Source organism: Piliocolobus tephrosceles, chromosome 11 (assembly GCF_002776525.5).
Source record: "Piliocolobus tephrosceles isolate RC106 chromosome 11, ASM277652v3, whole genome shotgun sequence".
NCBI classification, from domain to species: domain Eukaryota; kingdom Metazoa; phylum Chordata; class Mammalia; order Primates; family Cercopithecidae; genus Piliocolobus; species Piliocolobus tephrosceles.
The window spans coordinates 53,038,082-53,061,817 of record NC_045444.1 but is presented as its reverse complement, the minus strand read 5'-3'; the positions used below and the strand labels follow the sequence as shown (position 1 = coordinate 53,061,817).

At 36.6% G+C, this 23,736-nt stretch overlaps 1 protein-coding gene across 8 annotated transcripts in view; it reads right to left on the bottom strand.

Moving 5' to 3' along the window:
* Positions 1-23,736, bottom strand: part of XIRP2 (xin actin binding repeat containing 2) — a 351,802-nt gene that overhangs the window by 72,008 nt on the left and 256,058 nt on the right. For 2 of the 8 annotated variants that reach the window (XM_023188124.2, XM_023188126.2), the window contains one exon: positions 9,285-9,382. The exons of 4 other annotated variants lie outside the window; for them this stretch is intronic. The gene's annotated coding sequence lies outside the window, so the exon portion shown is untranslated. Of the gene's footprint in view, positions 1-6,408; positions 6,657-9,284; positions 9,383-23,736 lie in introns of those variants that run through there. 2 more of the 8 variants (XM_026454148.1, XM_023188125.1) reach the window with 1 other exon arrangement.

The window sequence follows — 23,736 nt, the reverse complement described above, 5'->3', positions numbered from 1 at the left end:
CTCACTCAATTTTTTTTTTTTTTTTTTTTTTTTTTTTTTTTGAGACAGAGTCTCATACTCTGTCACCCAGGCTGGAGTGCAGTGGCATGATCTCGGCTCACTGCAACCTCCACCTCCCTGGTTCAAGCGATTCTCCTGCCTCAGCCTCCCAAGTAGCTGGGATTACAGGCATGTACCACCATGGCTGGCCAATTTTTGTATTTTTAGTAGAGATAGGGTTTCACCATGTTGGCCAGACTGATGCTGAACTCCTAGCCTCAAGGGATCCACCTGCCTCAGCCTCCCAAAGTGCTGGGATTTCAGGTGTGAGGCACCATGCCTACCCTCTCTACTCATGGTTAACAAAGAGTAAAAAGAGATGTTATTATGGATGATATTGTGGTTATTCGTTGTTATTTGAGGGTTATTCATCATTCTTTGAACATCTGAATGGACTTCAAGAATATGAAAGAAGTGGAGAACAATATAAAAGCACAGGCAGCACTATGCTTTACAGGAACGAATATATACGTATACACATACACATTCACATACATACATATTGGTGTGTATATGTGGATAATTGAAAGAAATGGCAATAACATAACATAAGGACAAAGTCAATAAGCTGTGACTGGTTGGATTGAAATTGTGAAGTAAATGAAAGAGGTGAAAATTGAAGTTTGAGGCAACTTATTGCTTCTATTTAAAAGGTAGAGTGTTAGGAACTATAAATAGTAATTTAGAATTGACAGCTGCTATAGCTGAACTAGATCTTTTGAGAAACAAAAGGGTGTAACTTAAATGCAAACTCATGCCTTCCAAATTTCATTTCCCTGAAATTTTGCAGAGTGAAAGTTGTGGCTGTTGTCCAGATCTGGATGATAAAGGGATGATGAATCTTGAAATAATTTCCATGCCAGAATGAGTCAGTGACTGAAAGCAAGCATGCACTAGTACAGTTTCATTCCTAAAAATAAACGTTTTTGAGTCCTCTAGGACTCAGAGGACTAGCATATTTTCTACTAGCGACGTCAAGGCTCTAATGAAGTTCTGTGCTTGCTCTAAGCAAACTGAGATGCTACAGAGGAAAACTGGAAGGGATCAAGCTGTGGATCACTGCCAGTTGCTTTTCCTCGGTGCCTCCCTTTTCCTATTCCCTGTGTTCCCGTTGGAAACTGCAGCTGGACCCCACACTGGTAGCTGACTTCTATCCTATGCAGTGCCCAGGAAAATAGCTCTGGATGCCGCCGAAGCAGAGGTGGTGGATTTTAAATCAAACTTGTCACTGGAATGGACAGTGTAATCAATTTAATAATATGAACATGATTATTTATGTCCTTTTCCAAGAATATACAAATCTGATAATATGACCCTTGAGTCCAGATTAAAAAACTCCAACTTACAAGACACAAACCAAAGAGTAATCTTTAGCTTTACAAAAACGTAGTTCACTGTTTCCCAGGAGCACTTAGTTCTATTGTTGTTTACAAACTGCTAATTATTTGTCACAATGGCTTACTGGTTAGATAATATAAAGGTGACTTATTAGGGCAGTGCTGACTCAAAGCAAACAAACACAAAATCAACGACAGAGATATTGATAAATTACCCATGAAGTTACAATGCAATTAAATGGGGGGAAATGTGACTCTACTTATGAAAATTTAATGTTTATTGTTTTCAAAAACCCAGTAACTTTATAATGTGAGATATATTTACAATTTATTTCAATGCAATTAAGTTCCTATGAATTAAAAATAATATAACATAACACAGTATTGCTATTCAAAAATTACTTGATATTCAGTCCACATTAAACTTGAAATGGAAAACACCGAGAAAATGTTTTGAAACTATATTGACAGACTGTGCTTTAAAAATTAATGCTAATATGTGCTTTTTAAAAAAGCTTTTCTATGTTGATAACTACCAAATTAACTCATTTAGAAATATACATGCAGATATATTCAGATGTTAGGGGAAGATGCATTGGATCTTTGAATAACAGAGAAACTTCCCACAATAAACTCTTTCAGTATTACATTTATTTTAAGTCATATGTATGTCTGGAGCAATTTGGCAATTACTTACTTTTGAACAGTGAGACATATGTAAGGCATTAGGTTCACCAGCCAACAAGGATATAATCTGCATACAATTCAAAAAATGTAAAAGACAAAGATCTACTTGAAGGCCTGCCAAAAAAACAGTAGTGAAAAGTGATGTGTCCAGGAATGAGAGTGAGAGTTTGGGGCAGAATCCCAGCTAACAAAGATGAACAAATTTACATGCCTTGTAAAATTTAAAAATAAACTAGTCATCATTTTTCAAGTTTTAACAGAATATGCAGACAGGTCTCCTTTTCCACTATTTGTCCTAATTTCAAGAGAAACATGAAATGCAAAATGAAAAGCAACAAAAAGCTACTGTGAGAAAAATAAGGCCTTGCAAGATATACTTGGAAATGTATCCAGAGTCATGGGGGTGGACTGGGGTTGGGTTGATGTCTTTTGGCACAAAGATTTGCAAAATGACATGAATGACATGAAGTACAGAAACAAATCAAGAGAGTTAGTTTCTAGTTCTCTGTGCTTAAACCTTGTATGAGTTACTAGTTAGTCTTCCTGTGCCTCAGTTTTCTTAATCTAGAATTTGAAGGCATTAAATGAACTACTTACTGAGGTCTTTGTGTTATCAGTGTAATAAATTTCTTTTCATTGCCTTATTTATTTATTTATTTATTTATTTATTTATTTATTTATTTATTTTTGAGACAGGTTCTCACTGTGTCACCCGGGCTGGAGTGTAGTGGCACAATCATGGTCTATTGCAGCCTCAACCTCCTGGATTCAGGTGATCCTTCTACCTCAGCCTCCCAAGTAGCTGAGACTGCAGGCATGCATGTCACCATGCTCAGCTAATTTTTTGTAGAGATGGGGTTGGTCTCGAACTTCTGGGCTCAAGAGATCTGCCTGCCTCAACCTTCCAAAGTGCTGGGGTTACAGGCGTGAGCCACCATGTTTGGCCAATACATTTCTTTTATCTTTGGAACATTTGAAGAAGTAAAACTATTCTACCAAGAATGTGGATTATCTACTGTGCTGCTCACTGGGAGGTTATTTTTATGCCATTAGGTAGGCTTACAAAGCCCCAAGAGTCATTAAATATGGCCACATTGTCATTGTTGTGAAAAACTCATACAAGTAATTGATTGCATTTGCTGACTTTCAACTTTTTAAAGAAACCTAAACCTGCTCTTTTCATCGCCTAATTGTCATTGTTTTTTGTGCTCTTACTGATTATATTATACAAATGGAAAAATACTTTAGTTAAATTTGTAAGAGATGGATTCCAGTGGCTAGGAAAATAAATAGTAAGAAATTTTTACTCTGGAGTTCATAGGTAGCATGTCAAAGGAGAAGACCATATTGTGGACATAATAATATATGTCATAATAATATATGTTATATAAGAAATACATATTTTGGTCTTAGTCCCCAGTCCCTGGCATAGAAACCCTGTAGTCTCCTGAGAATTACTTTTTTTATGCTAATGGGATGACTCTTGGCAGCCAGGAGTGGGGAGTAGGGGTGGGGAGTAGCTTCAGGATAGGGGCTGGTTGCCAGAAAAAGCAATAAGTGATTGGAGGGTTAAAACATTCAACCCCATCTTTGGCCTCTGAAAAGAAGAGAGAGGTGGAGATCGAGTTCAATCAGCAATTGTCAATGATTTAGCCACTCATGCCTTTTGTAATGAATCTGCCATAACAACTCCTAAAGGACAGGGTTTGGTGAGCTGCCAGATTGGTGAACACATCCAAGTGCTGGGGATGACTTGTTAGAAGAAAGCAAGGTAGCTGTGTGCTTCTGCCCTTCAATGCCATACCTTGCCTGCCCTATGCATCTCTTCCATTTGTCTGTTCCTGAAGTGTAGCCTCTGTAATATACCAGTAATAACAAATGGAACACTTTTTGAGTTCTGTGGGCCATTCTAGCCAATCATCTGAGGAGGGGGTTGTGGGGACCCCTTAATCTCTAGTCAGGTGGGCAGAAAGATTGGTGGCCTGGGCATTCCATTAGTGGCTGTCTTCTGAAGTGGGCAGCCTCGTGGGACTGAGCCTTCAACCTGTGGAGTCTTTGCTGAATCCTAGACCTAGTGTCAGAACTGAATTGAACTGTAGGACAGCCAGTTGGTGTCAGAAAATTGGAGAATTGGTTGGTGTTGGAAAAGACACAACACTTAATATCAGAATTACTGTCAGAAAACAGATAATACAACATGCCACACAGTCATATAAACAACATGCACCTATATGGAATAAATCAGTGTTCTAAAAAATGCATTAATTAATTAGAAAAGGTGAAGTAACCATTCTGTGAAGGATGAACCTGTGATGTGAATGAGCAAGTGTTTGTTTCAGAAACAGGAAGAAACACATTACAATTTAATTAAATTTCAAAGTGTAACTTCAAGAAGAGGAGGTGGGAAGCAAATAAAAAAGACAATATAATGTCCGTTAAGTTCTGTCTTCACAGATTGTTCAATCAAAAATCTTGGAATTACACTGCTGGGCACTTATTAAGTGTCTGCCCTGCTCTATAAATTAATACATCTAGACATGACTCCTAGCTATCAAACAAGTCTTACAAAAAATGGTCTCTTTTATACCCAGAGTTTTATGTATGTGTGTGAGAGAGCGAGAGAGAGAGAGAGAAAGAGAGAGAGAGAAATATCAGTTCCCAGTATTGAAGTTACCAGGAGTGTCCAACTCCACATTGCCTCATCATAAGTAGTATTTTACCAAGTAAGTAAAAAGAACACTAAGGTGCAGAGGTTTTTCAAACGTGGTAAAGGTAAAGCGAGAGGCTGGAACTCATAGAATAGTGGAAAGCTATCAACTGTGAACAACAGTACATCATCCATAAACTTTGTGGGCTTTTAACCTCAAATTAAAGCTGAAGAAAGGCAACACTCTCCTCTTCCTCTGTAATCACAGAAGAAATGATGCCCGAACTGACATTATTCCATGAACATTTTCCCAAGTAAAGCCCTCTGAGATCATTAAAGAATGTCTCATTTTATTTTTCAGTGGTTGAGGGAAGCTAAATCTTAAAGATGCCCAACACCAGATGAAAGCAGAAACATTTAGTCCAGACTCCAGACTGCATTTTTCCCAAACAGCTGACACTTGGCCATAGTGCAGGTATCTGAAATGCGGACTGACTTTTAGAAATGGATCTAGTTGTTAGTTTACATGTTGCTAGCAAGAAGAAAAAATACTCAAAGATGAGGCAGAGGAGCAGAGAAATACTTAGGCACAGAATTCAGGGTTTTCTCATTTCGGACCTATCGTTTTGCCACTCAATACTTTTATCTTCTAAAACTCAAAACAGGTGCTCTTTCATATTAACATTCACAGCTCTGAATGTCACCAAGGTAAATATTTTGCCTGTCCTTTGGCACACTGCACATAAAATTTTAAATAATTCAAACAACCTACAGCTTGTCAGTGACCAAATAGAGCACTGGTAAAAATAAAGTATCTTTTGGTTCAGCACCAGCTGGCTAAATTTAAACCCTGTATTATGTAATCTTAAAGTGTCCTTGCGTTTACTTGGTGTCTTAAGAGATTCTGTTATCATGTCTCTTCCAAATCACTTCAGTCTCTAACATCTAAACATTTAAGGCACAACAGGACCAAATTAAAGTGTTCACAGGCAATTGAAGACAGAAGAAAAATCCATTTGAAACAGTATATAGGGCATGATATCTATAAAGTAAAATCTCAGTCTTCTCTGTTTAAGGTTGTAGTTACTATAATTAGGACTGGCAGATTCAACTGGCAGTGCTTTTCTTAATTCTGCAAAACATGTAAGAACCTGATTCTTTAATCTTACTCCAGTAATACTCCCAGAGGAGATGAGACTCTGGCTGGAGCAGGAACTACAAAAGCAAAGTAAGACTGAAAAAGAATAATTTTCATGCATTTCTTTGAGCAAGCTGTAACAGTTGAAAATGTTGCAAACTCTTCCTTTCTCTCAACAAATTCCAAGAAATATAATTTATATTTTTAATATATTAATTACATTTCTGCTCATAAATGACAAACTAATTTTTTCTCTGCTTTCCCTCTTATTTGTAAGTTGAAGTATAATTTTAACTCATGACTGTTTATCAGGTTTGACTCATTATTCTTCAATATTAAGTATGAAAAATGCTATTCTGCAAACAGATTAACATATGAAGCTCTAAATTTTATCCTATTAAATCAATGCTAAATATTATCATAAAAGTAAAATTCAACTGGATATTTTCTTTTACAGTGATTACAATTTGACCTATGGTCTTCATTGACCTTAAGTAACCAGTGAGAGCATTTTACAATTCAGGAAGCAGACATATAGTCAATGACTACTTTACACTTACCTTTTATGATATTTAGGTTTAACCCCAAGTTTGTGGAAATATCATATATCTTTATAGCTCTTCACAGACTAGCTTCCTCCTTTGTTTCATGCACAGCAAATTTCCCAGTCCCCTGAAAGCAAAAGGTGCAGTGGAGGCCCGCTCCACTGAAGGGTCTATCAAGCAAATAGATGGGACGGCTGAATTTATTTTAGCAGAGCGTCTAAAGGATGCAACTTGGCACCTATTTTTAGGAACTGAGCTCTGTAAAGGTGGGGCCTGAGTCAACCACTCTTTTAAGAAGAGTGTCTCTGAGGCCACTCTGCTTCATAGTGTCCTCAGTAATGTATGCATGGCTCTAACACATGTGCAGTCAATCAAACTCCCTTCTGCAGCCACGACCACCAGCCAGCTCTGAATTTCTGTATAAAGTCTACAAATGAACCAGTGTCGATGAGGAAAAGGAGGGACTAAAGTTCTGGAATTACTTGCATTTGTTTTAATACTTTCAATCTCTTAAGACTCAAGAATATGAAAATAAAGCAGGTGGGAAAAGTTTCCATTTATTCTGGTGGAATAATTAACATGGATTCTCGGGAAGAGGAGACATTGCCTTTCCTTAACAAAATGTTCTTAGATATGTAAAACATTTGTTTGTTTCTTGAGGGTTCACGTATAAAGCAAAACACTACTCTAGTGTTGACTTAAGTAAAGGCTGTGCTGGTTTAGTAAAAAAAAAAAAAAAAAAGCCAAGGAAGAATGGTGGAAAGGAATTCTGGAGAGAATAGAGAGCACCCCTGCCATGTGAGTCCTTCTCATCAATATTAGCTTTAAATCATTCGGCATGAGGAAGAGCAGGCAGGGAAAAGGAGTCACCTCACGTGCTCCTGAAAGAATCATATTAAATGTCCTTTGCTGCCAGGACTTACCAAACACATGCTGCCAATCTGACCCAGAACCTAATGAGCGCTGCCATTTAGCTCAAAAATGCCAACATCTCATACATTCTCAGTACATAGAAAATAACCAGCTTCCTTTATCTTTCTTCCCTTCTATGACTTTCCTAATGTGGTATGGCCTAACAACAAACTCAAATAAAGAAAGCAAATTGCCCTTTGGCTTAAAGAAACACTTGACCTATATACTCTATTTCATATATATGCCTATTCATAAGCTGTTTACTATAACATTCACTAATAAAATTAGTACGTATATTACATTTTTCCATATACAATATTGGTTTCTGTTAAAAGCAGGTCAAGGAGTGATATTCCAGCATATTAACTCTAAGAACAACTTTCTGAAATAGTGTTCTATATACTCCATAAGAGTGTTCAGGGCCAGGAGCCAGTATAGACTAATAACTTAGAGTTGTGCTTCCAAGTATGATAGCTATTAGGCACATGTAGCCATTTAAATTTTAATTGATCAAAATTAGGTAAAATTAAAAATTCAGTTCTTCAGCTACATTTCAAGTCAATCAGTCTCCACATGTGGACAGAAGCTATGTATTGGTGCAGATATAAAACGTTTCCAACATTGCAGAAAAGTCTATTGGACAATACTGATTTAAATCACAGGATTTCAACAGAGCTTTGACAATAATATACTCTGTGATCTGGGCAAGTTTCATAAGTTGTCTAAGCTTTACTTTATTCAACTGTGACTAAATGGGACTAAGCTGACCAACTTTCCATTGGTGTTGTGAAGATGAAATGAAATAATATATATAAATTAATTATTATGCTTACATTATTACTCCAATATAATATTTACATAATAAATAATTATTACTTTACTTTGTTATATGCAAAAGAAAATGGTACTGGATCTGAAATCACAATAATTCAATTTAAATTATGAGGAGATTGATCCTATAATGTAAACATAGTCAATTTTATTCTTATATTTGCAGATAGTTGCTAATGATGCTTATGGTGATTTTACTCTTTTTAAAGGTTGTTAATTATTCAAAGATCTGACTTCTAGCTTCCTCACTTTCTCTCCTTATTAAAAACTTACTGCTTTCTCTTTCCATTTTATTGATATTTCTTTAAGTTTCACTCATAACTTTTCTTCAAGCTTGCTGTTTTTGATTTTTCAGGACAAAAGTGTATTTGATAAAAATACATATACATTAAATAGTATTTTTTCATTTTTCTTATAATAAATTTTCTAATGTATATATTAGTACAAAAACCCAATGATTATACATTAAGATAAACAAACAATGGTCAGGAAAAGAAACCTTGGTGGAACACTGTATAATAATTGGTAACAATTAAGAGCAATAAATGTTAAGTCTACGGGAGCACACATAAATTAACTGACCTAAGTTTAAGCAAAAATGTTCAGTCATAAAATTAATTAGTGATCACATAATTTGGTTCATTCATTTTAGTCATGAAGACAATGAAAACATCAGGACCTAGATTCTGATCATTCATTATTACAGTGGCTTTAGACACTGAATTTCATTCTTCATTTAATAACAGCTTAATCAATTACTATGAAACTACTATGAAAGCAAGATAGATGAATGATGGGTAGATGGATGGATGGGTGATAGATAGACAGGTATAAAGGCAGAAAGATTCATAAGGTGATCCCTTGTATCACAAAACTTATACATTCAAATGGAAAATTTTACTCCCTATCTAATCTGATATTGATAGTGCCTAGATACTTCTACCTATTAAAACCTGTATTGTACTTGACTGAAACTTACTTAAGTTCTTGTAGTGGGATGATGCTAGTAATTAGCATCAGGCCAATGCTGTCATGGAAGACAATTAGAAAGTGGCATCAATTACAGAGATCATATATGTTAGGCATCAGAGACAGCTAAACCAATGAGACCCAGAAGCAGTACAATTCAAGAAAGACAAGAACCTTACAAATACAAGTTGAGGATCTGAGGCGGTCCTGGGGGTCTTTGTCAATTTTGGATGCAGGTAGAGCCTGAGAATCTGGGCTTGGTCCAAGGAGAACACTGCTGCTGGAAACAGAAAAACAGCAGAACCTTTGGCAATTCCATGGGACTGGAGTGACAAAACTGGAGAGGCGAAGGATCTCAAATTCTATTTTCTTTCTAAGATGTTTCCTAAATTCCAAAATTTCACAGGATAGTAGGATACAATCGTAAGCCCAAACACAGAAAAGTAAAGTGGAATAGCCTACATTTTCATGATACTTAAACAAGTATCTCTGAGGAGGGCTGGAAACAGTTGAAAGCCTTCAAATAACAGGGATACTGACTCTAAAACAATGTGCAACAACTGCCTGTCTTTAGAAATGACTTGATAATCTGGGTTTAGCTGGAGGCTGAGAATTCTGTCTTGGCCCTAGCAGATGGGAGACAGATGAACCAGCAAAGGTTTGGGCATTTGATCAGGCTTGGAGTGATAAAATTGGTGATTTGAGTATATTCAAACACAGCCAAGCTCCTCAAGACATTTGCCAAATTTGGAAGCTTCACATGGTGTGAGGCTAAATAGCCAAGCTGAAAAACCTCAGAAAATAGAGCAGAGATTCCTGCAGACTACATGTTGAGGAGAAAAGGATCTCACAGATTCTCAAAAAAAAAAATTAAAGTGGTCAATGCCTCTCTTCTCTCCATTCTAGCTGCTCAGCAGCGGAAAGATTTAATCTCTCGGATGAAGGTCACAATCTGCAGCTTTGTTTTTGAATACACACTGCTTACCTTTCAATTATAAAAGTACTAGGCATGCAAAGAGACAGAATATTGTCATTGATACTGAAAAAAAACTTTTCAAGGAAGCAGGTGTTGTAGATACTTAAATTGGCAGATAAGGACTTTAATCACAATTGATATATTTAAGAAAATATAAGAAATAACACACAAAATATAGGAAAAGATAGAGAATTTCATGAGAAAATTAAAATGACAAAATAACAACGAAATAGACATTCAAAAATTGAGAAATACAATGCAAGAAATTAAGAAATCAATGGTAGATTTAACAGCAGATTGGAGACAGCAAAATATAAAATTTTTAATCTGGAAGACAAATGGATAAACAATAAAAAGGTTGGGTACGGATATTTTTTATTAAATATCAGTAAGTACTCATTAGATTTCAGCAGCAGTATGACATTATTGAATCATATAACTATACTCCATTAAAACCTTTGTTGCATTTGTTCTTGACGAGCTACATCTACATTCTCTCATGTTTGTTCATTTTGTGCTAAGTGAATGAAAACAGTGCCACCCCATTACCACAGCTTGCTTTTGCCATCTAGTATAGTTGCTTTCTTCACAACTTGCAATCTATATCTTATCCTAGTCTACAATGAAAAATATTTAACAGAACAGAGCCCCTAATACATACAAAGCCCTTCTACTGCTAAAGACTTCCCTCTTAGGTTAAGTTGATATATGACGTTAGGTCCACTTAGGAATCCATAATTGTAGGTGTTCTTGATAACCTGAAATAAAATTGATCTAGTTAGGGTATTTCAAAATTCTATGCGCTTCGTTTCTAGGTTATGAGACATTTTGAGTTCACTCCCTTTTCTATTTTTGCTGGTGTTACCAGTTGTTAGGTGAAGACTATTCTCTTTGACATAAAAGACCAACATTGATTTGGCTCACATTTATTTTCTTGTTCCTTAATTAATATAAAAACTTTCCAATAAAAGTAGTAAATGTTTTTTTTCTTTTCTTAATTTTCCTTTAAGAGAACCATTTACATTTTATAAATAAATTGTGCCAGGAATTTAATTAGTTCATTATTTTCTTTTATTCTGTCAGCAATCCCAAGATATTAGTGTTTTCACCATTTTATAGAAAGAAACTGAGGATAAGTGAAGTTAAATAACTTCTCCAAGGACAAAAGTTAACATCAGCAAAAGTGGGAATTGGATTCATTTCTGCTGACTCTATATGTTTGGATTATTTGGGATATTATTTATCCTGACCTTAATCTAAAAGTTCTATCCAAGCACTATGTTGGGTGATATGTTTTGAGAGGGCTCAACTCTTCCCCATAATAAATTCTTAGTGTAGGCCTGCAATAGGTAGGCTCTGGCAAAGTCCTGTCTGTGCATGGTAGCAAAGTGAACTATTTGGGGAGGTATGGGAACTTTAAAGCAGGGACAACTGTAGTTCAGTCATCTGATATGCAATCCTGACCCAATGGGGCCCATCTAAGGTTTGTAGAATTAAAGAGCAAACATATAAAATGAAAGCTTCATATTATTAGCTAGTATACACAAAATACTAGCCCACCAATGAGGATCTGGCAATCTGCTTTGACCCTTGCAGGTAGCATGACCCATTGATCCATTCAGGTGTCATGTAAGCATAATTAGAGTATTAGTAATTGAATTGCATCTAAATGTAACCAACTATACAAGTAATCAACTATACACTTGTCCAAGTTTAATTCCATTAAAATTACATCATGGTATTAATAAAGTATGAATAAGGTCTTTGGGCATATGACTCATATTTAAATCATACCTCATAGTGTTAAGCAGAGTGACCATGATAAATTTGTCATGCAAGCCAGGGGGCTTTTGGGAGTGAAGAAAGCACCATTAATAACTATGCCAACGTAATGGCATAAGCTGGGATGGTCCAGGGGAAACAGGGATGCATAAACACCTGACCAATGAGCCAAATGTGGACCCTCTTGACTCACCATTGGAGCACACAATGAGGAGGATTTCTAATGATCTGGCTCCCAATATAAAAAATAAAAGTAAAAATGCTTTTTACTAGTTATGTCAGTATTTAAAGGATCATCTCTGTCCTATAAATATAATTTGGATTGACATATCCCTTATAATAAAGACAGGAATGAATGAAAGAACTAGAGAGAATCACTGATACTTGTTCCAGAGGAAAAAAGGTAAGGTATAATTAGGAAGCTTCCTGGTTAAAAAATGGTGGAGGTCTAGATGTTCTTGATAGGTTTCTTGTCAACCTTCAATTAAAATAATTTAAAAAACAAAAAATAACATTAATGACTAATAATGAGAGAGTGAGAAGTTGAAGAGAAACAAGAATTTGAAGAAGATAAAGAGGAAGAGAAGTTGGAGGAGATATGCTGAAATTTGTACAGAATTTCCAATTGTGGTTATCTTTGTGAGCAACAAATATGAATCACAATTTTGGATGACATACTGCATAGGGCAAACTCTGAGTCAGAAGGGAACAAATAGTTTCCCCAAATAAAAGAGAGAGGCTTGGACTCACTCCACAGTCTCGTTTTGCTTTGACCGAAACTAGGTGGGCTCAACAATTCCACGTAAACATCTTCTGGACCAGCCCAAGCCACAGCCCTGCCTCTGCTACACTCCTACTCCGTCATTATATACCTATGCACAAACCATGTCTCTCAGGACAAAAGGAAAAGATGGTGATGGGTTGTTAGGTTTTTAAGGGAACAATGCTTCAGAGAAGGGATGGTGGAACTCTGTAATATTTCATGGTTTGTGCCATATAAAAGGAAGTTTACACATTGTATCTGAAAACACAAGTTAGGATTATAAGATACAGGATGGAAGTCATAATTCTATTCAGCAACTTTGCACAGTATCAGTAATTCAAAATTTTAGATATAATTCTGAAGGAAAAGAAAAATTGATGGGAGAAATTATAGGATCCAAGTATTTAGTGATGGCAGAATAAGAAAAACGTACTCACCTTATTGAAAGGAAATGGCAGATCTCAGTCAATGAAGACCCAATACAAGTGAAGTTAAGTAGACAAGGTAGAATAAAGAGGCACTGCTAAACAATGGTAAGGGATAGTGACTGGATGAGGCACAGAACTGATAAAGTTTATTAGTTTATTCTAAAATACCTGAAAAAGTCACAAAGATACAAGCTATGTTCTAGATGTGCTGAAAAAGATTCAGGGAGAGAAGCTTCTATGAAAGTGGATTAGCTGTTATTAAGGAGACAATAAAATGAAATAAAATAATGAAAACAGTGAAGAATAAAATAGACTGTAAAATTCAACACAAAAATTAAAATGGCACTTGATACAGAAAAGAGCACATATAAAGATGAAATTCAATCAATGTAATGGGGAAAATTTTGAGAAATTTTTCCATAACACAGGAGCAAAATCAAAGAGATGAAAATGAAGACCTAGAAAAGGAGTAATATGAAGGAAGAAGTATGATCAAAGAAACATAACTGTTTCAGAGGAGGAAAGAGCAAAATAGCATAGAAATAAATATTAAATTTAAAAGGAAAGAAAAAGTTTTTGAGGTGAAGTAAGATCTGAGATGACAAAACCAAAGGCTTAAGACATCTGGATATGCTCTTATAAATTTTTGAATTTTAAAGATTAAAAAATAATGAATAAAAAAAAAGACAACTGATTGCAGAGTTCTTCAGTAAGATATGCACTATGAAACAGTGGAATATTAAGTGAAAGGTGTTTCAAGTTTGTTTTTGTAATGGACATAGATTTGAATAGATAACTCTATTTATAGACAACTTTCTGTTATTTATGTATGAAGAATATAGAAGCATACTTTAGAATACATAAACAATTTCTGATCAGGTGCAGTGGCCCATGCTTGTAATCCAGTACTTTGGGTGTGTGGGGCGAAAGGATGACCTGAGCCCAAGACTTTGAGAAGGGCCTAGACAACATAGGGAGACCCTGTCTCCACAAAAACATTAAAAAAAAAATTTAGCCCAGTGTGGTGGCATGTGCCTATAGTCCCAGCTACTCCAGAGGCTGAGGTTAGAGGATCCCTTGAGTTCTGAAGTCAAGGCTGCAGTGGGTAGTGATCATGCCACTGCACTCTAGCTTGGGCAACAGAGCAAGACCCTGTCTCAAAAAAAAAAAAAAAAGAAAGAAAGAAAGAAAAGGAAAAAGAAAAGAAAGAAAATTCTCAGATAAAGGAAATGATTAGGCTGGGCACAGTGGCTCACGCCAGTAATCCCAGAACTTTGGGAGGCCAAGGCGGGCATATCATGAGGTCAGGAGTTCGACAGCAGCCTGGCTAAAACTGTGAAACCCTGCCACTACTAAAGATACAAAAAATTAGCTGGGTGTGGTGGTGCTCCCCTGTAATCCCAGCTACTTGGAGGCTGAGGCAGAAGAATTGCTTGAACCCGGAAGGCAGAGGTTGCAATGAACCAAGATGGCGCCTTTGCACTCCAGACAGGGAGAGACTTTGTCTCAAAAAAACAAACAACAACAACAACAACAAAAAAAAGAAAATGATTAATATGTCCTCACTGGGGAAGCGAGTAAAATATATCCGCAAGCTCACAAGAGAAGATTCCAAGTTAAGAGTAAAAGAATGGGAAGCTTATTGTATAAAAAGACATTTGCATTAAAACCAAACAAATATTGTAATTGCAGTTATAAAATTGGATGTAAAATTAAAATATTCCTTGAAAATGTATATAAAAAGAACACAGCTTTAGTATACATAACATTATGTTAATAATGTAATGATTCAGGGATCTAGTCTTAGATTAAAATATATTCTGTGTCATTTAATATGAGAGTGGAGAAAGGCAGGAGAAATAAAATTTAGTTGAATTTTTTTGGAGCTTGATGAATTTACTCAGTCATTCAGTCATACATTCTTTCATTGAGAAAGTTTTCAAATGTTTATTCAACACCTCTGTGTGAAGTGCTGTGTTAGATATGATGTTTACAGATAAAGAAAACATTCATGGGCCCTAGTAACACACAAATATATGTGTATAAAACAGGATAAGTTTATGAAGGAAAAGAAATTAGTAGTGTGAGGGAAAAAACACCTGAAGGTGGTCATCAAATTTTAAATTTCATCAGGAGAATAAACACAGAAACAAAAAAAGGAGTGAAGTAAAAAAACTTATGAACAAATACGGCTCACTAGCCCCCACAAAAATTACTATTTACAAAGCTGTATTAATTAAATGCTGTGGAACTAGCAGAAAAATGAGCAGTATTTTTTTAGTGGAATAAAAATAACCATCCTGAATCAAACAATACTGTTTAGTAAAGGTAACAAAATGGAAGAAATTTGTCAAACAGCCTTTGGAAACCCAACTAAGAAACTAGAAATAAATTATTTTTTATTTCTAGTTCACATTGTACTTTATTTCAAAATATATTCCAAACTAATTAAATACTTCAGTTTCAATGCAATTAGTAAGTACAAGAAACAGAAATGTGTTTTTCAGAGCTATATGTTTAGTCAACATTTCATACAGTACAAGAAATTATGCATAAAACATCCTCTCTACAAAAGCACCCAATCCTTTTTAATGTAGGTAACTGATTGCTGTTAAGTTTTTCATGTCTCCTGAAATGTTCTCTGTATATAAGCACATATATGTGTTCATATTTGCATAAAATGCAAGTATAAATAACATGTATATATATGAAACAATACTTTTCACTTTTCTACAAATGGGAGAATTATATACTCAGTGCTCCACATTTGCTTTTTTTGTTGTTTTTACTGAATAACGTTGCAAATCAATTTCTGTTAACATAAGAAAATCTTATTAATCTTAATGGCCATTGTATGGACATACCATATTCCATTTAGTTAGTCTCCTATTCATAGTTGTTTAGGTTGCTTCCAGAATTCTTCTATTAGAAAAAATGATGCAATCAATAATCTCAAACATGTGTGTGCTTGGCATATTAAGGGCTACATGCTTCTAATAAATACGAGAGATATTGACAAATGTCCCTCTAAAGGGCTAAATTACAGTTATTGTCAATTTAATCTTCTACCACTGGCATGAGAGTACTGTCAAACACTTGGATATTTGCATATCTGATAGATAAGTGTAGTGTTTCATTATTTAAATTTATATGAATATATTAATTTGGAGTGAGGCAAAGCAATACATGAATATTTAACTGATTTTAAAAATATAAACTCATCTTTCTCATAAGGGCAAAAACCTAAACAATCTAAATGCCTACAAATTGAGAATTTGTTAAGCAAATTAATATACATTATAGAATGATTATAAACAGACATTTTTTATAAAATGTTTTTGAAGAATACTTAATAACATGGAAAAATGTTCACATTAGATGTCAATGCAACTTCAGACTTCCCTTAGGATGCAGGAAATTGCAAGAGAATACATTCTTAAAATAACAATGAGCTGAATACTCTACATTCATAAATATAATATAAAATTATAGTATTGTTTTAAGTCCATCTGAAAACCAAGGTTATAGGAGAAAACTAATGAACTGAAATGAAAAAGAAATGATACGCTCTATCTATGAGATTAGAGACAACTATTGTTTTCATATTTAGCACATCACTGGGAGGAGGAAGCTACCATAGATGTAGATAAAACAAAAACAGCTGAGCTATTAATTATTCTTAAAAGTAGATTTGGGCTAGTGTGACATTTAAAAATTCTTTTAAGTCCCAGGCACAAAGAGCATCTATGCCTGCCCATCAACTGTCTCCCATAGAAGTTCGCTCAGCTGCAATCAGATCTACTGGGAGCAGGATTGAAGAGAGAAACCTCACAGTCAGCCTGGTCCCTTATGCTGAGTGCAAGGCAGTGACCATCTACAAATGAATTATGGACAGAGGAGCAAACAGACATATCCCTCCCCTACAGAGGTGACTGGGTTCTCTGGAAGTCTGAAAGGAGTGCAGGGGAGCTGAGACAAGCCATTCAGAAACTCAACTACCAGGACTTGCTAAACAATGATTTCAGTTCCACTCACTAATGTAAATCCTCTGGTGAACTAATTATAACAAAGACAATCATAGAACTGACACATAGCTAATCTATAGACTAAATTGACTTACCCCACACTAACAACCTTACAAAACAAATGTGCCCTTTTCTGAGAGGGCATAATATTTATTTCAGCTTGTTCTGTTCTTTACACAAAATGTCCAAGTACTCAATTAAAAAATCATGAAGCCCCAAAGGAAGCAAGAACATGTGACCTACCACTAAAAGAAAACAGAGTCAATAGCACTGGAGGCAAAGATGGCTTAGATGTTAAAATTATTCAATAGAAACTTTAGAGTAGAGAGGGGGCTGGCAAGATGGTTGAATAGGAACAGCTCCAGTCTGCAGCTCCCAGCGAGATCAATGCAGAAGGCAGGTGATTTCTGCATTTCCAACTGAGGTACCTGGCTCATCTCATTGGGAATGGTTAGACAGTGGGTGCAGCCCATGGAGGGCGAGCAGAAGCAGGGTGCGGCATCACCTCACCTGGGAAGCGTAAGGGGTCAAGGAACTCCCTCCCCTACCCAAGGGAAGACCCTGGGTTTCAAGCATAAAACTGGGCAGCTGTTTGGGCAGACATTGAGCTAGCTGCAGGAGTTTTATTTTCATGCCCCAGTTGGCACCTGGAATGCCAATGAGACAGAACTGTTCACTCCCCTGGAAAGGGGGCTGAAGCCAGGGAGCCAAGCAGTCTAGCTCAGCGGAACCCCCTCCCACAGAGCCCAGCAAGGTAAGATCCACTGGCTTGAAATTCTTGCTGCCAGCACAGCAGTCTGAAGTCAACTTGGGATGCTCAAGCTTGGTAAGGGGAGGGATGTCCACCATTACTGAGGCTTGAGTAGGTGGTTTTCCCCTCACAGGGTAAACAAAGCTGCTGGGTACCACAGCTAGGCAAAGCTGCTGTAGCCAGACTGCCTCTCCAGATTCCTCCTCTCTGGGCAGGGCATTTCTGAAAGAAAGGCAGCAGCCCCAGTCAGGGGCTTACAGATAAAACCCCCAACTCCCTGGGACAGAACACCTGGGGGAAGGAGCGCAGCTTCAGCAGACTTAAACACTCCTGACTGCTGGCTCTGAAGAGAGTAGTGGATCTCCCAGGACAGCTTTCGAGCTCTGCTAAGGGAAAGACTGCCTCTTCAAGTGGTTCCCTGAACCCCATGCCTACTGACTGGGAGATACCTCCCAGCAGGGGTCGACAGACACCTCATACAGGATAGCTCCAGCTGGCATCTGGCAGGTGCACCTCTGGGATGAAGCAGCTTTGCTGTTCTGCACCCTCCACTGGTGATACCTAGGCAAACCGGGGCTGGAGTGGACCTCCAGCAAACTCCAGCACACCTGCAGCAGAAGGTCCTGACTGTTAGAAGGAAAACTAACAAACAGAAAGAAATAGCATCAACATCAACAAAAAGGACATCCACTACATGATGATAAAGGGATCAATTCAACAAGAAGAGCTAACTATCCTAAAGAAGTATGAATGCAATACAGGAGCACCCAGATTCATAAAGCAAGTTCTTTTTTTTTTTTTTTTTTGAGACAGAGTCTCGCTCTGTCGCCTAGGCTGGAGCTGGAGTGCAGTGGCCGGATCTCAGCTCACTGTAAGCTCTGCCTCCTGGGTTTATGCCATTCTCCTGCTTCAGCCTCCTGAGTAGCTAGGACTACAGGCGCCCGCCACCTCGCCTGGCTAGTTTTTTGTATTTTTTAGTAGAGACGGGGTTTCACCGGGTTAGCCAGGATGGTCTCAATCTCCCAACCTTGTGATCTGCCCGTCTTGGCCTCCCAAAGTGCTGGGATTACAGGCTTGAGCCACTGCACCGGGCCTCATAAAGCAAGTTCTAAAGATCTTAGACTCCCACACAATAACAGTGGGAGAATTTAGCACCCACTGTCAATAGTAGACAGATCAACAAGACAGAAAGTTAACAAGGATATTCAGGACTTGAACTCAACTCTGGACAAAGGAGACCTAATAGACATCTACAGAACTCTCCACCCCAAATCAACAGTACATACATTCTCAGCACCACATCACCCTTATTCTGAAACTGACCACATAATTAGAAGTAAAACACTCCTCAGCAAATGCAAAAGAATGGAAATCATAACAAACAGTCTCTCAGACCACAGTGCAATCAAATTAGAACTCAAGATTAAAAAACTCACTCAAAACCACACAACTACATGGAAACGGAACAACCTGATCCTGAATGACTACTGGGTATATAACAAAATTAAGGCAGAAATAAATAAGCTCTTTGAAACCAATGAGAACAAAGACACAATGTACCAGAATCTCTGGGGCACAGATAAAGCAGTCTTTAGAGGGAAATTTATAGCACTAAAAGTTGATACCCTAACATCACAATTAAAATAACTAGAGAAGCAAGAGCAAACAAATTCAAAAGCTAGCAGAAGACAAGAAATAACTAAGATCAGAGCAGAACTCAAGGAGATAGAGACACGAAAAACCCTTCAAAAAATCAATGAATCCAACAGCTTGTTTTTTGAAAAGATTAACAAAATAGATAGATTGCTAGCCAGCCTAATAAAGAAGAAAAGAGAGAAGAATCAAATAGACACACACAAAAAAATGATAAAAGGGAAGATCGCCACTGATCCCACAGAAATACAAGCTACCATCAGAGAATGCTATAAACATCTCTCGGCAAATAAAATTTAAAAAATCTAGAAGAAATGGATAAATTGCTGGACACATACACCCTCCCAAGACTAAACCAGGAAGAAGTTGAATCTCTGAACAGACCAAAAGCAAATTCTGAAATTGAGACAGTAACTAATAGCCTACCAACCAAAGCAAGCCCAGGACCAGACAGATTCACAGCCCAATTCTACCAGAGGTACAAACAGGAGCTGGTACCGTTCCTTCTGAAACGATTGCAAACAATATAAAAAAGAGATGCCTCCCTAACTCATTTTATGATTCCAGAATCATCCTGATGCCGAAACCTGGCAGAGAAACAACCAAAAAAGAAAATTTCAGGCCCATATTCCTGATGAACACCGACATGAAAATCCTCAACAAAACACTGGTGAACCGAATCCAGCGGCACAACAAAAAGCTTATCCACTATGATCAAGTTGGCTTCATCCCTGGGATGCAAGGCTGGTTCAACGTATGGTTGACACAGCCAAACCGTATCAAATACCAAACAGGCATATGAAAAAGTGCTCAACATCACTGATCATCAGAGAAATGCAAATCAGAACCACAATGAGATATCATGTCACCCAAGTTAATATGGCTTTTATCCAAAAGCCTGGCATTAATAAATGCTGGAGAGGTTGTGGAGAAAAGAGAACCCTAGTACACTGTAAGTAAATATGTAACTTAGTATATTTACTATGGAGAACAGTTTGGGGTTCCTTGAAAAACTAAAAATAGAGCTACCATACTATCCAACAATCCCACTGCTGGGTTTATTTCCTCAAAAAAAAAAAAAGGAAATAAATGTATTGGAGAGAGATCTGCACTCTCATGTTTATTGCAGCCCTCTTCACAATAGCCAAGATTTGGAAGCAACCTAAGTGTCCATCAACAGATAAATGGATAAAGAAAATGTGGTACTTATACACAATGGAGTAGTATTCAGCCATGAAAATGAATGAGATTCTGTCATTTGCAACAACATGGATGAAAATGGAGGTCACTACGTGAAGTGAAATAAGCCAGGTACAGAAAGACAAACTCCGCATATTCTCACTTGTTTGTGGGATCTAAACACCAAACCATTGAATTCATGGATATAGACAGTAGAAGGATGGTTGTCAGAGGCTGAGAGGCATAGTGTGGTATTCTGGGAGAGGGAAGTGAAGATGCTTAATGGGTCCAGAAAAAGTTAGAAAGAATGAATAAGAACTATTTGATAGCACAATAGGGGGACTGTAGTCAATAATAATTTAATTGTACATTTGAAAATAAAAGAGCATAATTGGGTTGTTTGTAACACAAAGGATAAATGCTTGAGGGAATGGATACTCAATTTTCCATGATGTGATTACTACGCATTGCATGCCTGTACCAAAATATCTCATGTACCCAATAAATATATACATCCATTTTATGCCCACAACAATTAAAAATAAAAAGTACATTTAAAACGTGTGTCATGAAGACACTAAGAATGGGAAAAGTAATGTGGCTATATTGATGTCAGAAAAAGTAGACTTTGAGTTAAGAATGTGTAGGATGTAAAATGGGGCATGCCACAATAATTAAAAAGAACCAATTTATGAAGAAGACATAGGATTCTTAAATCCATATATACCTAATAATAAAACTCCTAAACACTTGAATTAAAAAATTCAAACTAAGGAAGAAATAAGTTCACAATCATCGTTGGAAGCTTTAACATCTCTTTCCATACTTGACAGAATAAGTAGACTTATGTCAGCGAATATGTCGAAAACTCAAAAACACTATCATCTGTTTGACTAGGCTGACATGTATAAAACACCAACCTAATAACAGAATGCATATTCTTCTCAAGTGAACATAAAATAATTATTTAAAAAACCATCTCTCTATATAGCAAACTAGTAATTCCTACACAGTATGTTCCTTGAGCACAATTGCATTAAAGTAGAAATCAATAATAATAAGATACCTAAAAATGTTCCAAATATTTCTAAATAAAACAAACCATTTCATAGTACCCCATGAGTAGAAGAATAAATCAGAAAAACAATTAAAATAAAATTTTAAGTGAATGATAATGCTAACATGTTAAAATTTAGAATGCAGTTGTAGCAGTAACTAGTCAGACATTTATAGCACTGAATGCATTTATTAAAATAAAGAAAGAGGCTGGGTGCAGTGGCTCAGGCCTGTAATCCCAGCACTTTGGGAGGCTGGGGTGGACAGATCACCTGAGGTCAGGAGTTCGAGACCAGCCTGGTCAACATGGCGAAACTACCTCTCTACTAAAAATGCAAAAATTAGCTGGGCGTGGTGGTGTGCACTTGTAATCCCAGCTACTCAGAAGGCTGAGGCAGGAGAATTACTTGAACCCTGGAGGCAGAGGGCGCAGTGAGCTGAGATTGTGCCACTGCACTCCAGCTTGGGCAACAGAACAAGACTCTTTCCCCCCACCAAAAAAAAAAAAAAAAAGAGACGAAAGGCAAAAAGTGAAGTTTTACCTTAGCAGCTGGAAAAAGAAGAGTAAAATAAACTGAAAAGAAGTTGAAGAATGGAAACAGGAAAAATAAGATTAGATATCCATATAATAGAAACATACCATAAAGATAAAGCAAAACTAATTGCATTATTAATTAATAAAATTGATAACATCTAGCAAGATTGCTTAAAATAGAGGAGAAAATAGAAATTATCAGTCATAGGATTGAAATACTGAATGTCACTACAGATATTGCAAATTTTAAAAGGAAAAATAAGAGAGTATTGATAATCAATTTTTGTCAGTAAACAGACAACCTCAGATGATGTGAATAAATTCTTTGGAAAGATACCATTTATCAAAAGCAACACAAGAAATAAAATATACAAATAACTCTATATTCAGTAAATGAATTGTAATTTTGGTTTAAATTATCTCCTCACTTAAAACATTTCAAGTATATATTACTTCATTGGTAAATTCTATCAAAGATGTAATAAAGAAATAATACCAATATTACCTAAAATTTTTCAAAAAAAATAGAGGGAAGAAACACTTCCTGACACACTTTTTTGAAGCCTACCTAACCCTGATGAGGCAAGGGAATTAAAAGAAAGAAGTTAAAGACTAATATTTTTCCTGAGCATAAACTAAAAAATCTCAACATATTAGAAACTTAAGTATAGCAATATAGTAAAGAGATCACTTAAAATTTTTAAAAACAGTTCTTTATGACTGCAGTATCTGAAGAAACATACTTGACAGCATTCAATACTCACTTATGATTAAAACTCTCAACAAAGACTAATATGAAACTCTTTAAACTCAACAAAGAGCATGTACAAATGTACCTTAAAGCTAATGTCACACAATCAAATGAATGCTTTTTCTACATTAAGAATGAGATGATGATGTCTACTCTCACCTCTTGGTATATTAGAGTACCTTACAAGTATAATAGGGCAAGAAAAATAAATATAAGACAAAATGATCAGCAACAAAGAAGTAGAGCTCTTATTATTCAGTCATAACCATATATTCAACAATGTCCAAAAATTACCATAACTAATAAAACCACAAACACAGCTATATACCCAGTAGATACGGCAAGCTCACAAGGTGTTCAACATACCCAAATTAATACTGTTTCTAAATACTAGCTGCAAAGAATCAGAAAATAAAATTAAAGAAACTTTACCACTTAAAAGCATTTAAAAGGAGACTACCAGTTTCCGGTCCAGCATGTAAGAAGCTTGGTGTTTACCACTCACTCAGTCTTAGGAAGTCAAAAGCTGGCCGGGCGCGGTGGCTCAAGCCTGTAATCCCAGCACTTTGGAAGGCCGAGACGGGTGGATCACGAGGCCAGCAGATCCAGACCATCCTGGCTAACACGGTGAAACCCCGTCTCTAATAAAAAACACACAAAAAAACTAGCCGGGCGAGGTGACGGGCGCCTGTAGTCCCAGCTACTCGGGAGGCTGAGGCAGGAGAATGGCTT